Below are 12,628 nucleotides of genomic sequence, written 5' to 3' on the forward strand. Positions count from 1 at the left end.
CTCCCAGAATCACAGTGCGGCTTTCGCGCAAACAGAGGAACCACTGACATGGTCTTTGCCCTCAGACAGCTCCAAGAAAAGTGCAGAGAACAAAACAAAGGACTCTACATCACCTTTGTTGACCTCACCAAAGCCTTCGACACCGTGAGCAGGAAAGGGCTTTGGCAAATACTAGAGCGCATCGGATGTCCCCCAAAGTTCCTCAACATGATTATCCAACTGCACGAAAACCAACAAGGTCGGGTCAGATACAGCAATGAGCTCTCTGAACCCTTCTCCATTAACAATGGCGTGAAGCAAGGCTGTGTTCTCGCACCAACCCTCTTTTCAATCTTCTTCAGCATGATGCTGAACCAAGCCATGAAAGACCCCAACAATGAAGACGCTGTTTACATCCGGTACCGCACGGATGGCAGTCTCTTCAATCTGAGGCGCCTGCAAGCTCACACCAAGACACAAGAGAAACTTGTCCGTGAACTACTCTTTGCAGATGATGCCGCTTTAGTTGCCCATTCAGAGCCAGCTCTTCAGCGCTTGACGTCCTGCTTTGCGGAAACTGCCAAAATGTTTGGCCTGGAAGTCAGCCTGAAGAAAACTGAGGTCCTCCATCAGCCAGCTCCCCACCATGACTACCAGCCCCCCCACATCTCCATCGGGCACACAAAACTCAAAACGGTCAACCAGTTTACCTATCTCGGCTGCACCATTTCATCAGATGCAAGGATCGACAATGAGATAGACAACAGACTCGCCAAGGCAAATAGCGCCTTTGGAAGACTACACAAAAGAGTCTGGAAAAACAACCAACTGAAAAACCTCACAAAGATAAGCGTATACAGAGCCGTTGTCATACCCACACTCCTGTTCGGCTCCGAATCATGGGTCCTCTACCGGCACCACCTACGGCTCCTAGAACGCTTCCACCAGCGTTGTCTCCGCTCCATCCTCAACATCCATTGGAGCGCTCACACCCCTAACGTCGAGGTACTCGAGATGGCAGAGGTCGACAGCATCGAGTCCACGCTGCTGAAGATCCAGCTGCGCTGGATGGGTCACGTCTCCAGAATGGAGGACCATCGCCTTCCCAAGATCGTATTATATGGCGAGCTCTCCACTGGCCACCGTGACAGAGGTGCACCAAAGAAAAGGTACAAGGACTGCCTAAAGAAATCTCTTGGTGCCTGCCACATTGACCACCGCCAGTGGGCTGATAACGCCTCAAACCGTGCATCTTGGCGCCTCACAGTTTGGCGGGCAGCAGCCTCCTTTGAAGAAGACCGCAGAGCCCACCTCACTGACAAAAGGCAAAGGAGGAAAAACCCAACCAACCAATTTTCCCTTGCAACCGCTGCAATCGTGTCTGCCTGTCCCGCATCGGACTGGTCAGCCACAAACGAGCCTGCAGCTGACGTGGACTTTTTACCCCCTCCATAAATCTTCGTCCGCGAAGCCAAGCCAAAGAAGACACAGATTTATACATATTAAATTAGCCAACCCTAGATAGGATGAGTCAACTCTGCATACCAAGAGACTGTAGCCCCGAGAATCAGGAAGGTGTGAATAAGGACAATAACATGAAGGGACACCGACAGGATACCCCCTGGCCCTCCAAGTGTACTGAAACTGCACGTAGGCAGGAAGGATTGCCTATGCCAAACCCATCCAGGGGGCAGAAGAATGTAAGGGGGAGGGTATTCTGATACTGAAATTGACTGTATAAAAGTTGGGTGAGCCCCAGTGTATGTGTGTATTCCCAGGGTAAGGGGAAGCACCCAACTTTGCATTGTTGTTGTAATAAATGTTCTTTGTTCTCAATATTTGTCTCGAGCAATTTCTTTAAAAGTACTTCTATTTCTAACACTCTCTTCCATTTCATTCCCTTATTAATTCTTATCTATACTCTATATATTTTCCTTTAAATACGGATACACTCATGTACACACATATATACATACACACACACATATATACCCATATACACGTACTTATAGTTCGTGGTCATTTTTACTCTCGTTACATGTCTTCATCTCTCTGCCTGTTTTGTAGTTGTTCTGCAAATCTTTGTGCTACCTCCGGATCCGAGAATAGTCTGTTTTGCTGCCCTGGAATAACTATTTTAAGTACCGCTGGGTACTTTAGCATAAATTTATATCCTTTTTTCCATAAGATCATTTTTGCTGTATTGAACTCCTTCCTCTTCTTCAGGAGTTCAAAACTTATGTCTGGATAGAAAAACATTTTTTGACCTTTATATTCCAGTGGCTTTTTGTCTTCTCTTATTTTCTTCATTGCTTTCTCCAATATATTTTCTCTTGTTGTATATCTTAGGAATTTTACTAAAATGGATCTTGGTTTTTGCTGTGGTTGTGGTTTCGCGGCTAAAGTTCTATGTGCCCTCTCTATTTCCATTTCTTTCTGTAATTCTGGTCTTCCTAGGACCCTGGAGATCCAATCTTTTATAAATTCTCTCATATTCTTGCCTTCTTCATCTTTCTTAAGGCCCACTATCTTTATATTATTTCTTCTATTATAGTTTTCTATTATATCTATCTTCTGAGTTAACAGCTCTTGTGTCTCTTTAACTTTTTTATTAGATTCTTCTAATTTCTCTTTTAAGTCCTCTACTTCCATTTCTACGGCTGTTTCTCGTTCTTCCACCTTGTCCACTCTTTTTCCTATATCTGACATGACCATTTCTATTTATTCATTTTTTCTTCTGCATTCTTAATTCTTCTTTTTATTTCACTAAATTCTTGTAATTGCCATTCTTTCACTGATTCCATATATTCTTTAAAAAAAGATACATCCATTGTCTTGCCTTTCTCTTCTTCTTCCACTTCTTTCTGTTCTTCTTCTTCTTCTTCTTCTTCTTCCTCTGGGTTGACCATCTTTTGTTTCCTTGTTTTCTTTTTACCCTCTTCTTTCTTGTTGTCGTTATTGTCTGTGTTCTGCACCTGCTGCTGTGCTGCAGGTGTCTCTCTCAGCTGTGGAGATCGACTCCGCAGCTGTTCCCCCCCCTCTCATCAGTGTGTTTTTTTTCATGCGCATCGCGCATGCGCGGTTGCGCTCTTTTACTCGTCTCTGTGGGCCATTTTTGTAGTCCCGAGCCCGGGACTTCCACTGACCTGCGGGAGCGGGCTTCTCTCTCCGCGGCGGGCCTCTTTGGACAGGTAAGGCCTTCACCTTCTTCTTCCGACATTCTTTCCTCCTCTTTTCTTCCCATTGTTTTCGACTTTTCTCTCTTCGCTGCCATTTTCTTCTCATCTTTATTTTTACTTTATTATAAATTTTAATCTTGTACCTTTGTGCTTTGTGTGTTTTTTTTTAACTTTTCGGGAGAGGGCTGGAATTCCCTGACCGGCCACTACTCCATCACGTGACTCCCTCGGTGCTTCCCCTTACCATGAGAATACACATACTGGGGCTCACCCAACTTTTATACAGTTCATTTCAGTGTAGAGATAACCCCCCCCCCCCCCCCTTTTAACATTCTTCTGCCTCCTGGATTGGTTTGGCATTTGGTAATTCAGTCTGCCTACGTGCAGTTTCTGTAAACCAGAAAGACCATGGGGTATCTTGTCTGGGACTCATCGTGTTGTCCTTATTCATGAATCTGCCTTTGTCCTTATTCACACCTCTCAACCCCCAGGACTTACTAACTATATGCAGAACCTGCTAATTATTTCTATCACTATAAGACCTTTCTTTGTACTTGTGTAACCCTTCCTCACACTCTTATCGGAATTCATCCCTACTCAGCACTTACTTAACTTTTTCTCTAGTCTAGTCTATTATTCTTTATTTTATTCATACTAACTTTACTTCCTATAATCTATTATCTCTCACACTGGGATACAGAGAGAATAAAGAAACGTGCCAAAGTATGAGTGTCTGTTTTAGTTTGTTGTTGAGGAGTCTGATAAAGCAGTGAGTGCTAGGTTGTTGTTAGTTCATCATTCAGCCAAGTGTTCAATTTCCCTCCTATGAGAGATGAGTAAAACTAATATGAAAATATGAAAGATGAAGAAAACTAGTATGGATATATGTGTAATGAATAAAGCCAGTATGAATAGGATAAGGATATATAATGGAATGTAGGAAGTAAAGTTAGTCTGAATAAGATAAAGGTCTTCTCGCCTTCAAGTTCCGCATATGTAATTAGTAAACCTTAGACAGAATTAGCAAGTTCTGCATATAAGAAGTTAGTAAGCCTGAGAGTTGGGAAGGTGTGAATAAGGACACCGACAGGATACCCCCTGGTCCTCCAAGTTCACAGAAACAGCACGTAGTCAGACAAGATTGCCTAATGGCAAACTCATCCAGGAGGCAGAAGAATGTAAGGGGGAGGGTACTTCTCTTCTTTGGCTTGGCTTCGCGGACGAAGATTTATGGAGGGGGTAAAAAGTCCACGTCAGCTGCAGGCTCGTTTGTGGCTGACAAGTCCGATGCGGGACAGGCAGACACGATTGCAGCGGTTGCAAGGGAAAATTGGTTGGTTGGGGTTGGGTGTTGGGTTTTTCCTCCTTTGCCTTTTGTCATTGAGGTGGGCTCTGCGGTCTTCTTCAAAGGAGGCTGCTGCCCGCCAAACTGTGAGGCGCCAAGATGCACGGTTTGAGGCGTTATCAGCCCACTGGCGGTGGTCAATGTGGCAGGCACCAAGAGATTTCTTTAGGCAGTCCTTGTACCTTTTCTTTGGTGCACCTCTGTCACGGTGGCCAGTGGAGAGCTCGCCATATAACACGATCTTGGGAAGGCGATGGTCCTCCATTCTGGAGACGTGACCCATCCAGCGCAGCTGGATCTTCAGCAGCGTGGACTCGATGCTGTCGACCTCTGCCATCTCGAGTACTTCGACGCTTGGGGTGTAAGCGCTCCAATGGATGTTGAGGATGGAGCGGAGACAACGCTGGTGGAAGCGTTCTAGGAGCCGTAGGTGGTGCCGGTAGAGGACCCATGATTCGGAGCCGAACAGGAGTGTGGGTATGACAACGGCTCTGTATACGCTTATCTTTGTGAGGTTTTTCAGTTGGTTGTTTTTCCAGACTCTTTTGTGTAGTCTTCCAAAGGCGCTATTTGCCTTGGCGAGTCTGTTGTCTATCTCATTGTCGATCCTTGCATCTGATGAAATGGTGCAGCCGAGATAGGTAAACTGGTTGACCATTTTGAGTTTTGTGTGCCCGATGGAGATGTGGGGGGGCTGGTAGTCATGGTGGGGAGCTGGCTGATGGAGGACCTCAGTTTTCTTCAGGCTGACTTCCAGGCCAAACATTTTGGCAGTTTCCGCAAAGCAGGACGTCAAGCGCTGAAGAGCTGGCTCTGAATGGGCAACTAAAGCGGCATCATCTGCAAAGAGTAGTTCACGGACAAGTTTCTCTTGTGTCTTGGTGTGAGCTTGCAGGCGCCTCAGATTGAAGAGACTGCCATCCGTGCGGTACCGGATGTAAACAGCGTCTTCATTGTTCTATACTGAAATAAACTGTATAAAAGTTGGGTGAGCCCCAGTGTATGTGTGTATTCCCAGGGTAAGGGGAAGCACCCAACTTTGCATTGTTGTATAATAAATGTTCTTTGTTCTCAATTTTTGTCTGGAGCAAATTCTGTGAAGGTACTTCTGTTTCTCACACTTCTGTTCGCTGACTCATCGCCCCTTTTTATACAACCCACAGGAAATTTGATTGGCCTGCTGGTTGTGTCATTGTCCCCTCCCATTGGCCCTTTCCTTTTAGTTCCACTTGCCATAGGGCAGCGTGGGAAGCCACGTTACCCCCCCCCCACTCTTTCTTCCCATTGGCCAATGCCACAGTCAGCAGCAAGGGAATCAGCTGATGGTCTGCCATCATCTCCACATGGACTTTGGACGGTTTGTTCGTGGAGCCAATGTGGTTTTAGTTGAAACCCCACAACCGTTGGGGTCCATGCCTGAGGTGGTGGCGCCGATTAACCGGCAGCATCCATGAGGGGCTGCAGGCTCCGGGAAAGCAGAGGACTGGAGCAGGATACCAGAAAACTGTCCGAGAAGGAGAAGTGGAGGAGATGACCAGCGTGGACGGTGACCAGGGAGGGGGATCTGCGGCCGAGGGACCCAGTGCTTGCGGTGGGCCGGTGCCAACCGGAGGGGAGGAACCTGTGGGCTGCTGTTCGAGTTCCTGGTGACCGTAAGAGGTCAATAGGCAATTCCTGCCTTGCAGCAGGCAAAAAGACATTTCATGTAATAGGACACTGTTTTATTTCTATGATAACATATTGAATATTGTGCCCCCTGGCCACGCCCACGAGTTGGCACATTTGCAACAGCGGGAGAAGTCTGTGTGGGCAGCTTGCGTGGTGACGTCAGGCATGCACGGCCTCTCGTTGGCGACGAGGTGACGTCATGGATCAACGCCCTCTCGTTGGCGATGTCTCAGCAGCAGGAGAAGAGTGTGTGGGCAATGTGCGTGGTGATATCATAGTGCCACGCGCCCTGGGCGGGAAGAGACGCTCCGCCTCCCCCAAACCACCCCTCCCCTGAGGGGAAGGCGCGAGGGATCCTCTGCCCGCCTCTCTTCCCGGTTGAGGGCTCGAGGAGAGGCGGAAGTGACGCAGTGGAGCCGAGCTGTCGGCCAAGCTGGGGGGGGGCTGACCCCTTGGGCTCGAGCTCGGGGTCAGGGTTCAGGGAGTGGATTCGGCGGCGGGGACGGTGAGTGGGGGACGGAGGAGTGGAGGGGTCGGGGGGGGGAACGGAGGGGTCGGGGGGGGGAACGGAGGAGTGGAGGGGCCGGGGGGACGGAGGAGTGGAGGGGCCGGGGGGACGGAGGAGTGGAGGGGTCGGGGGGGGGGACGGAGGAGTGGAGGGGTCGGGGGGGGGGACGGAGGAGTGGAGGGGTCGGGGGGGGGACGGAGGAGTGGAGGGGTCGGGGGGGGGACGGAGGAGTGGAGGGGTCGGGGGGGGACGGAGGAGTGGAGGGGTCGGGGGGGGGACGGAGGAGTGGAGGGGTCGGGGGGGACGGAAGAGTGGAGGGGTCGGGGGGGACGGAAGAGTGGAGGGGTCGGGGGGGACGGAAGAGTGGAGGGGTCGGGGGGGACGGAAGAGTGGAGGGGTCGGGGGGGGAACGGAAGAGTGAAGGAGTCGGGCCGGGGACGGGACGGTTGGGTAATGAGGGTGAAGGGGACGGGGGTTTATGGGGAGAGGGGGGGTGAGGGGAAAGGAGGGGGTGAGGGGAGTAAGGAGGGAGAGTGCGGGGAGGAAGGGGAGTGGGGAAAGGAGGGGTGAGGAAGAGGGGAATGAGAAAGGGGTGGGGAGAGGAGGGAATGAGGGGAGGGGGAATGAGGTTGGGGTGGGGGAGTGATGGGATAGGGGAAATGAGGTGGGGAGTGGGGGAGAATGAAGGAGTGCAATGGGGAAAGTGAGGGAGTGTGGGGGAGAGTGGGCATGGGGAGAGCAAGGGAGTGAGGGAGAGAGGGAAAGAGTGGGAAAGAGGTAAAGAGTAGGGGGGGGATTGAGCAGGGGAGCATGTGACAGTGTCAGAACAGTGAAGTGAGCAGGGGAGTGGGTGAGTGGAGGGAATAGGGAGTGTGACAAGACAGAGGAGAATGACTGGCAACATGGGAGTGGAAAACCGGGTGGTGAAGGAGGTGGTGACGTGGGTAGTGGAGCATCGGCCAGAGCATGTTGTGGGTCTGTGCGCAGAGTGCTATGGGATAATCGTGGAGACGTGCATGTTGTACGTCTCAGCTAAAAAAAACCACTCCTCCTGCCCCAACCTTGTCTTATTTTTAACTTTTGATGCATAGAATTTATAAAAGGTTGGTGTCTGCCTCCGCTGTCTGCTAAGGCAGAGAATTCCAGACAGCTTTGGGGAACAGAAGGAAAATATTTTTTCTTCTATAATCTGATCCTCTGCTTCTTTGTGTGTGATCTTTTTGTGACAGGAAATTGACTCTGCCCACACCAGTGCTGTAGAACTTTAGAGGCCTCATCACCACTTAGGCATGTTCATCCCATTGTAACTGCAGCACTTCCCTTCCTACCTTAGGGGACCCAAAAATCCTCATGTTCCTCAACACTCAGTGTCCTGCTATATCTCCTGCTGGTCTGAACCATTTGCAGTACTGTGCAGTTCTCATGTTTGAATTGCACGGACTTCTCTTTAACTTGGGCAAGTGTGAGGTGTTGCACTTGAAGAGGTTAAACCAGGCCAGAATTCACATGGTGGATACTAATGACTTGGGGAGTATTGTCGAGCAAAGAGACTTGGGGGTGCAGATGCAGCAAATTTCCCGGTGTCTAGCAAAAGTCCTGGTGCCCAGCACCTGTGGTGGATTGGTAGATAAGTGAATTTGGCAGTTGCTTGAGATTGCTTGTTGTGTGGATTGGTAAACTGACAGCAAAGGAGCGCCAATTTCAAATGTCTTTCTACCAATTTATTTATTTTTTTTGCCGGTTGCTTGAATCCAGATATCATGAATTTTACTGTTTTACTGGATTTTATCATGTTCCATGATAATGGGGACTCAAGTTGACAGGATGGTGAAGACAGTGAAACACGAAAGTCTTCAGGCACTGTTATTGTGGTCAGAAGACAGAAATGCTGGAGGAACTCAGCAGGTGTTGCAGCGTTCCTTGGCGGAAAGATATATTACCAACGTTTTGGGTCAGAGCCCTTCCTCAAGGTACGAGTGGGGGGGGAAACAGGTTTGTGAACTAAAGGTTGGGCGAAAGAAAGGGGGACGAATGGGAGGCGGTGGAGTCCAGACTGACAAACAAAAGGGTGGTGCAGTTGGCTTAGTGGTCAGACCAACATATTTACCATCTGTGGACGCTGCAAGACCGACTGAGTTCCTCCAGCATTTCTTTGTGGTTTTACGACAATCACAGTCTCTGTGGACTTTTGTGTTTCACTTCAGGGATGCATTACTGATGTTTTGGGCCTGAGCACTTCCTCGAGGTGAGTAATTCAGGCATCTGAATTAAAGGCCGGGGAAAGGAAGGGGGGGGGAAGAATGGGATGGGGAGGAGTGCAGGCCAACAGACAAAAGGAGTTAATTGGATAAGGGGAAAGGCACACTTGCCTGCATCAATCAAGGGATCTGAGTGCAGGAGCAGGGACATCAATTTGAAGCCTCACCACGACTTGTACGTTGATGAGACTGCACTTGGAGTACTGAATGCAGTTTTGGTCACCCATCTACAGGAAAGAGATTGTTCATCTGGGCAGGATGCAGAAAAGGTTGACAAGGAGGTGAATGGGGCTGGAGTTGCAAGGAGAGGCCAAGACTCCTCCCTGCGGTGGGAGAAGACCTGGAGATTGATTAAAAACCTGAGGGGCATTGAATTCAAACAATCTGTTACCCAGAGTAGGTGAATCTAAAACTCAAAGGAAGTGAAAGGAGAAAGATTTCAAAGAATCTTGTGGGAAAGCTTATTCACGTAAAAGGTGGTGGGTTTGTGGAACAAGTGAGAGAAGCAGGGACAATTGTAACAGATTTCTGATTTATTATCAGAGTACATACATGGCATCAAACAACCCCAAGGTTCTTTTTCCTGAGGGCGGACCAGGAACTATAAACTATACTCAACTTACACATATAAACAAATAGAGAAATTTTAAAAAAACTGTGCAATACAGAGGAAGAGAAAAAAATCAATAAAGTGTACAAGTAAGTCCTTAAATGAGCCCCTGATTGAGATTATTGTTGAGGAGTCTGATGGTGGAGGGGTGGCAGCTGTTCCTGAACCTGGTGGTGCGAGTCTTGTGGCACCGATACCGCATTCCTGAGGGCAGCAGTAAGAACAGAGCATGTGCCGGGTGGTGTGGATCCTTGATGATTGCTGCTGCTCTCCGACGGCAGCATTCCCTGTAGATGTTCTCAATGGTGGGAAGGGTATTACCTGTGATGTTCTGGGCAGTGTCCACTACCTTTGGCAGGGCTTTACACTCAGAGGTATTGGTGTCCCCATACCAGGCCTTGATGCAGCCACTCACCACACTTTCCACCCACACACATGTGTGTTATGTCGAATTGTGTGTCTGCAGGTTTTATGTTGAGGACCGGAGAACAGTTTCATTGGATTATACTTATACAATCAGATGACAATAAACTTGATGTCTATTGTGGAAAGTTGAGAAGAACTTTTCGACTGTATTTTTAATTATTCATCGTGTAAGTGTACTGTTTTTGTTTTGAAGGATGACCAAGTTGTGAAGCAGGAAGTTGTTTGCGAAAATTCTTTGTTGTGCTGGGTAATTCCTGGCAGCTGCCTTGTCAACGTGCCAGGGGCCGTGTGTATGTGGCATGCTCCTCTCTGTTATGTCTCCCTCCAGCTGTAGGTCTGAAATCTTCCCGCATTGACTGGTTGGGTGCAGTTGTGTCTAGTGATGTTCCACTGAGCTCAGCGTGTTTGGGCTTGTCAGTGGTTACTGGTTGCAAACGTGGGCAGCCTCGGTGTGCATTTATGTAGCTTCCACCTGCTTCTGTCTTCGCACTCCACCTCTTCTGTTTCCCCAACTCGGATCTGTTTGTTTGTTATCCCTTCCTTGCTCCACCTATCTCTGAGTCCTCCTTTCCTCTTCAAAAAATTCATTTTATTTTGTGTAATAATACAGAAAATGTAATATTATGTGCAATTTCCTGCAGTGCTGGCTCTGATACTACTGTACCTCTTTCCTGACGGCAGCCGCTGAAAGATGCTGTGCAATGATTTTGGGCACCTTCCTCGAGCAATGATCCCTGTTTGATCACTTTGATTGGGTGAGGGGGACTCCAGTGATCCTTTCTGCCACATTTATGGTCCTGTAGATTGACGTGCAATCCATTTCTCTACATCAACTGTACTGCACTGTGATGCAGCCCGCCAGGACCCTTTATGTAGTGTTCCTATAGAAGGTTGACATGATGGTGGCCAGTTTCCCACTTCAGTCTTCTCAGAAAGTGCAGTTGCTGTTGTGCCTTCCTGACAAGTTGGATAGGCTGGGATTTTGGAAGGAAAATGTGGGGTGACCTCACAGAAGTTTGTAAAATCATGCAGGGTGTGGAGAAAGTGAATGTTCAGACTGTTGGCAATTAAAGAACGAGGCAAAGGCTGAAAGTGAGGGGGGGAAGATTTAAGAGAGACCTGATGGGCAGATTTTTCAATGGTAGAAAGAGTTGAGGCCAGGCAAATGGGACTAACCCTGAATGCCAACTTGGTTTGCATGGACGAGTCAGGCCGAAAGGTCTGTCCACGCTGGGTGACTGTTGATAAAAGTATTATGATCAACAAACCACGGGAAAGGAGACAGCAAATCAAAGTTCAAATTTATTGTACATGCATGACATCACATATAACCCTGAGATTCTTTTACCTGGCGACCCAGAACAATTTCTCCTTATCAGTAGTGCATAAAAAAAACTCAAGAAAAGACGCATGTCTTTTTTTGGCTTGGCTTCGCGGACAAAGATTAATGGAGGGGTAATGTCCACGTCAGCTGCAGGCTCGTTTGTGGCTGACAAGTCCAATGCGGGACAGGCAGACACGGTTGCAGCGGTTACAAGGGAAAATTGGTTGGTTGGGGTTGGGTGTTGGGTTTTTCCTCTTTTGTCTTTTGTCAGTGAGGTGGGCTTTGCGGTCTTCAAAGGAGGTTGCTGCCCGCCGAACTGTGAGGCTCCAAGATGCACTGTTTGAGGCGATATCAGCCCACTGGCGGTGGTCAATGTGGCAGGCACAAAGAGATTTCTTTAGGCAGTCCTTGTACCTCTTCTTTGGTGCACCTCTGTCTCGGTGTCCAGTGGAGAGCTCGCCATATAACACGATCTTGGGAAGGCGATGGTCCTCCATTCTGGAGACGTGACTTACCCAGTGCAGTTGGATCTTAAGCAGCGTGGATTCGATGCTGTCAGCCTCTGCCATCTCGAGTACTTCGATGTTGGTGTTGAAGTCGCTCCAATGAATGTTGAGGATGGAGCGGAGACTCAAGAAAAGACGCATGTAAACAAGAGCGAAGTGTGGAATACAGAAAATTAATAGAGTCTGTAAATGGGTCCTTGATTGAGTTTATTGGGGAGTTTGATGATGGAGGGGTAGCAGCTGTTACTGAACCTGGTGGTGAGTCTTGTGGCACCTATACCTCTTTCCTGATCATAGCAGCTAGAGCACATCCTGGGTGGTGTGGTTCCTTGATGATTGTTGCTGGTTTCCAACGGCAGCATTCGCTGTGGATGTCCTCGATATTAGGGAGGGTTTTGCCTGTGATATCCTGGGCTGTGTCTACTACCGTTTTAGCAGGCATTTATGCTCCGGGGAATTGGTGCCCCAATACCAGGCTGAAATACAGCCAGTCAGCACTGTCCATCTTTGATGAACTCGGGCAGGAAAGCTACTCGATGATGTGGAAAATGCTGACCAGCCACGTGCGAAAGTGTCCATCTTCTCTGTAGTTAAACAGAAAAATCTGTCTGGGAAGAAGAGGCAGGGGGAGGAGAGGAGGGAGGAAGGGGCAGAGGAGGAGGAGAGGGAGGAAGGGACAGGAGCAACAGGTAAGAGGTCACAGCTGGTTACAGATGGGAGGAAAAAATTTTAAAAAAGCTGGTGATTGGGGGAGAAAGGAACGGGAAGGGGTGATGAGCTTGAGGAAAGGAAACAGAAATGGTGGGGGGGGGGGTGTGTGTGGAG

The 12,628-nt window shown here is 48.7% G+C and overlaps 1 protein-coding gene across 3 annotated transcripts in view; it reads left to right on the top strand.

The window, feature by feature from the left end:
- The first annotated feature begins 6,472 nt into the window (after positions 1-6,472).
- Positions 6,473-12,628, top strand: part of shc1 (SHC (Src homology 2 domain containing) transforming protein 1) — a 103,562-nt gene continuing 97,406 nt past the window's right edge. For all 3 annotated transcript variants that reach the window (XM_069940247.1, XM_069940248.1, XM_069940251.1), the window contains exon 1: positions 6,473-6,676. The gene's annotated coding sequence lies outside the window, so the exon portion shown is untranslated. The remainder of the gene's footprint in view (positions 6,677-12,628) is intronic.

This window comes from Narcine bancroftii, chromosome 5, assembly GCF_036971445.1.
Source record: "Narcine bancroftii isolate sNarBan1 chromosome 5, sNarBan1.hap1, whole genome shotgun sequence".
NCBI classification, from domain to species: Eukaryota; Metazoa; Chordata; class Chondrichthyes; order Torpediniformes; family Narcinidae; genus Narcine; species Narcine bancroftii.